General features: G+C 37.6%; 1 pseudogene; it reads right to left on the bottom strand.

Moving 5' to 3' along the window:
• Nucleotides 1-458: 458 nt before the first annotated feature.
• LOC134877354 (E3 ubiquitin-protein ligase TRIM35-like) lies at nt 459-3,765 on the bottom strand (annotated as a pseudogene).
• Between the last annotated feature and the right edge of the window lie 2,235 nt (nt 3,766-6,000).

Below are 6,000 nucleotides of genomic sequence, written 5' to 3'. Positions count from 1 at the left end.
TTTATTAGCCCTGAGAAAACTGGACTTGACTGAGAAAACATGGAGAGGATCCCAAATTGAACGAGAGACACTTGTACACCCCTTTCTTCCTCAGTGTTTTCTTCTCTCAATCCTTTTTTCTCTTTTAATTTGGCCCCTCTGTTTATTTTTCTTCATTCTTTCATTAGTTGAAAAAACATTGCAGGCATTCCAGCTGTAATACCACTGAGATTCAGTGTCAGTGTGGGGATTCAGAGTGTGTGTGTGTGTGTGTGTGTGTGTGTGTGTGTGTGTGTGCTTGTGTGTGTGTGTCAGCGACAAACCTAGAGAGAGATGCTATTACACTAGAAATTGTAGGTATTGCCTCAAAATGATTCATCCCTGTGTTATGTGTGCATGTAGGCAAACATATCAGCCACAGAGCGACATTCAGGGACTATTGGATTGGAGATTTCTAATGAAGACACTCGGACCATTGGTAGTTTGAGCTGGATTCTTTATTTTATTGGACAAGTCATGCTACTGCAGGGACAAGTCAAATATGTGTTTATGAAGAAGCATGTTAAGTCTTTGTGTTTCCTTTGTCAAGCCCTAATCACAAATCTGCCTCAAACATGTTCAAACAAAAAAACCCTAACTATTAAAACAGTTACATTTCCTTAATCTTTGTCTGATCAGATATTGACATGATTTAACTCTAAAGGTCTGTTTTAACAGAAGCTGATATACACAATCTCAACAGTGGATTTATCCTGTAATAAATGTTTAAATAAAAAAATCAAAACCTAACAACAGACTCATACTCAACCTAATGTGTGTCAACCTGTATATTATTTAAAAAACAATGGATTATATTAAACAGATTTTCCAGTGATTTAGTTTGGATCTAGTTTAATACAAATCATATTTTAGACCGTGGTATGGGTCATCCTGGTTCCTCCTTTTCCCATAATGCAGAAAACAGGGATAGCAAGCACGTTGACTTACAATGGTGAGGTTGACATGTTTTTGGTTACTCACATCAAACAGCTGTCAAAGACGTTACAGGCATAGCCAAAGATTTACCCAAATATATAAAAACTGACAAATTAAAACTTCAGATGTACATTTAAAAAGAAAAGAAAAAGAAACCTCATGTTGCAATAATTCGTTAAGGTAGTTCATTTCATAAATACTAAACCAAAATGAGTTCTCATCCTGTTGTTGGACCTCTGCCATTACGCAGATTGTTTAACTGGGTTGCCTTCTAACAACTGACCAGTCAGCTGGAAGGACTTTTACCTTACCCTTAAAATACGGAAAGACTGTTTCTGTGAAAGTGTATTTGATAGTGTGAAAAGGTTTTTTCCTGTCAAGGTCAACAAATGATAATAATCCAAGGTCATAATCAAGCTGCACTGTGACTTTTTTGGGAAATGACTCTTCAGATACAACTTCCGTATAATCCTCTGGAGTAAGTTCACGCAGGATGTCGGTGCAAACACACATGTAGATGCCCCAGATCTTTTTATAGTTATCCTTACCAGCCACACCAACAGCCCAATAACCTCCTACCGTCACATTCCAGCTGTGTTTTCCACAGCTAAAGCCTTCAGAGCCAAGAACGTCAAAGTTGCGCAGCCTTTCTGGGTTTTCAGGAAGGATTTGACACTTGTCCCTTGTTGTTGAACGAGTCATGTGTTCGGATATAGTAAGTATGCTGCTGCCAGTGTTGGGGTCCAAAGTAACTGGAGCTTCAGGGAAAAGCAAATATAACCAAAAGGGGATATTAATTGGGATGTTTAATGCATTAAAAAGGTAAATGTTCTCCTCAAGGCATTTCAGTGTATTCATGGAAAAGCCAGGTTTTGCTTTCCTGATACAGTTAACGGTATCTTTACATGCCTTTGCAGGTCAAAATGTAAAATATAACAAAGCAACACTTACTGTATTCGATCATATTCTCCATCTTCTTCCAGACTTTGAATAACAGGTTCCCAGTGTGTTTGGCCTCGTCAATAAGGGCTCCTAATGGAGTCTTAGGGTCTGGTAGGTTGAACTTGGATCTGAAGAGATATAAAAAGCCGGAGATTATCAGTGAAAATATTTTAAATAACCCACAGTAGTATCATTTCTGTTTGGTGCAACAGCAATGAAGTTATTGTTGTTGTATCTGTAAGTTATAACCGTCACAATTTACATCATAGGAAACCAGTTATTGGGAATTGTTCATGACTGGTATTTACTCTTCACTAGCTTTCATGGTCAGTTCTTCATATAAGAGTTTACACAATGTAAAAAACATTTAAACAGTAAGTTTCACTTTCCAAAATATTTTCAACTTCTCCTCTTTTGAACCGCCCCTCTAAACAATTGAATGTCATGTCGATGAGTCAGTACAGATCTGTCTGACACTGTGGATGATATCCTCAAAAACTACCACAGGCTCTGCTGCTGAAGTGGACACTTTTAAATGTTTGACAGGAAACAACTTACTGCTGCAGAGTGGATGTGACATTCTGTTAAATAAAGACAAAACAGGATAGCATATCAATATTTCAATCCTGTTAAATACTCAGTGTTATGTTCTGAATTTGCATAAGAAAGGTAATCATTTAGTACCAGCATAAATGAAATGTCATCAGCCTTGATCTCCATCTGTATAGTTTTCAGTTTGTCTGTTAAAGAGGAGATCTCTGCTGCCAAATGAACAATCGTAATGTCCATTGCTTCACTTTTGAGCGCTGCCTCTCTCCTCAATGCATCAATCCTAGCAGCCTCCTCTGCTCGCAGGAACCGGTAAAGCTTTTGAAACTCCTCTTTGATCGTCTTCTCCGTTTGCTGAGCCTGGAGCTGAGGAGAAACACATTATTTTTGTTATAAAAGTCAACAACATGCTTTCCGCGTTTCAACTAATTCTGGCATGTCTGTGACTCACCTTGATGTGCTTGGCCATTGTATCACACTTGAGTTTTTCCATTTTTAATGACCCTTGTTTTGTTTTCATATTTGTCACCTGGCGATTGAGTTGAGCCTAGAAAAAAGGTGCATACGTTACCTGACTATTCAGTATGTAAGTTACACAGCACATTTGCTTGGTATGTGAAATACGATTGATTTTAAATAAAAGGATGAAAACTACAAACTATTTATACATTGCTTTTATTCTTACCCTGAAGGGTTCTGCTGCCTCTTCGGTGGGGACGCAGTTGTGTTTCTTGTGTCTTTTTGCATCCCTACAGATGACACAGATGAGCTGTCGGTCATCTTGACAGAAGAGCTTCAGCTTCTCACTGTGCAGGCTGCAGATTAGATCCTTGGATCCTGACTTGGCTCTAAAACTCTTCTCTTTTTTCAAATTGTCACACAGGTTTCTCAGTGATAGATTACGTGGAGGCTCTGCCAATGGAAACAGTCCCTTACATACCGGGCAACTCTGGAGTGCACTCTGTCTCCACCACTCCTGAAGACAGTGCTTACAGAAGCTGTGACCGCACAACAACACAACAGGATCCCTGAAGATATCACAGCACACAGGGCAGATACAATCCACCTCAGACGGTGAAACGTTAGCAGCCATTCCGATTCCTCCTGAGGCTGTCAGTCTGTTCACTTACTTTCACTTTCACTGATTTACTAGTATTACAATTCTTCAGTTCCAAGTGCTTTCAACCAACTCTAAATAAATAAGCAATACCAAGTTAAATCAATAAACACTTGTTTTAACTAGATGTTTTTACTTTTACAAATACATTACCACGAGCAGTTGCATTTGCTGGCTAATGTCACTTGTTTCCTTTTTCCTGTCTTTTGAGTAAAAAGGGAGGAGTTTTTACAACAGCGAAGTTGGTTTTATGTTGGATGTTCAACAACCATTCAGTCAGATCTAGAGGTATTTTCTTCCTAAGGTTCAAAGACGGTTAGCTCCTATCCGAGTCATAGCTCTTAACCACAGGGTATTTTACTAAAGGGACCATGAGTAAATTGCTATTTAAATGACTCAAAGCGTTTGGTATTTTCTATGGATTTGGAGCCTATTGGTCACATGACATGGAAGCTATATAAAAAACAGAAGAATCATCTATTAACTGCTTTTGTAAAATACGTTCATGACACGTGAGTAATCAAAAAAGATGTGATTTGCATAATTTTCATTAAGCTTATATGAACAAGTTAGCATGCAGGTTTTGAAAGAACATTGTTTTTGATACCTAACATAAAACTAACTTCACCTCGGATCAATTTAAAACTGTTTGCAGTTGTGCAATAAATAGAAACACTCACCTTGTTTCGTAAAAGAATGCGGAAATAATTGATCCTGTTCTGATTATTAATATGATCTGATGAGTGTTTGGCAAATTGCAAAATGATTGTAGACCATAATTAACCTTCATGCACATCAACAGTGCAAAAGTGTATTGACATTAAGCTTTCAAAAATACCTTTAAAATGTAACAACATCTTAAAGTAAAACTTGTTTTTAATGTCTTATGTGGGCCTTAATGTCTGGCTTTTAGTATGATGAGCTGTTTTCACAAAAGTACTTTGTGGCAATAAACCTGAGCTGTCTATCAGACACATTGTCAACAAGTTAAAAGTTAGCTGGCACTTAAATAATAGGTAAAACAGAAAGTGAACGCAACCATAATATCTCAAAACAGCGAGCATCAAACTGTGACTGCAGCAAACAGTGGCATTATGTGAGTGGTAGGAAAAAGTCAGACATCACTTCCTGTGGTATGTGAGAGAGACTCTCACCACTGAAACATGCAATGCAAGAATCACAGAACCGACAATTTAATTGAGGATTAAAGTATCTTTACTCAGTGGATTAAGTATCTTAGATGAGTGTCCATTTATACTGAAATGAAAACAAAAGTTAACAAAATAGAAAATCCTGGAAAAAAGAACATGGGCTACAAGAAGATTAAAACTATGCTAAAGGGCAGGGTATGTAACTGAGTATTATTATGGGAATTATATCATCAAGAAGCTGATATATACAATCTTACCAGTGGATTTATCCTGAAATAAAACAAAAACTGTGTTTCAATCATCATGCGTTATAATGTCATGCATCCAGGACTTTTCCCCACAAAGCATCAATGTACTGTTTGGTTTGTAAAGATTGAGTAAGTGACAAAAAAATTACAAACAATTGACCAAAAATGTGTCAATACATTTCCAGTTAATTGATTAATAGAAACAAATTGTGCTCTAATTGTACATGTTCATATGTATTGTGTGATAAGAATATATACATTTGTAAAGTAACTTAAGCTTTCAAGAAATTTTAAATTAAAAAGTACAACGACTGAAGTGTGGACTAGAAGTATAAAGTAAATGATAAACATGCACAATAAAATACTTCAAATCCAAGTTTATTCCTTGGGTAAATAACATTTGAGTGCTGCTTAAAAGCATAATCTATAGTTTTATGCCTACATTTTTGCTAATGTCTTGTCTATAGTATACTGAATTTTGTCCACTAACTTTTCCTTCACTGGTCTATTTATTAAAGATAGTTGTGCAGGGGTGGATTCATGTGAGACTGTTCCTATACTAAAATAGTATGTCCATAACCATAAAACATTCAATCCACATAAAGCCAAGTGTTCTGGATCTGGCCACAGTAGCTTCCCCAGGGTGGTGCAGTAAAACAGCCCTGAGCCGCCATTAGGTGGAGCGAGCTGGAAGAAAAACTGGACAGAGGCTGAGACCGAACTAGAGAGCCAGAGCACAGCTGATGGTAAACTCATTTTTTCTGAACCCCACTGAAAAAAAAGCCACACACTCTCGCAGTACGTGTTGTGTTCACACACACAGTGTATGCATGACACACATACTTGTACTGTATCATGCTTCCACACAAGTATGGAGTCTCTTAAGACGGTCAATGTGGGACAAAATCACACTCTCTCGCTCACTCCCTCTTTCCATCTCTCCCCTCAACTGCTCTCACACACTTGATCACCATCTCAGCGAGTAAGGCATATGCTCCATCATTTGCCTTGAGGGACAGAAAAGACTGGGAAGGAATTC

This window comes from Eleginops maclovinus, chromosome 15, assembly GCF_036324505.1.
Source record: "Eleginops maclovinus isolate JMC-PN-2008 ecotype Puerto Natales chromosome 15, JC_Emac_rtc_rv5, whole genome shotgun sequence".
NCBI lineage: Eukaryota > Metazoa > Chordata > Actinopteri > Perciformes > Eleginopidae > Eleginops > Eleginops maclovinus.
This window is presented reverse-complemented; position numbering and strand designations above follow the sequence as displayed.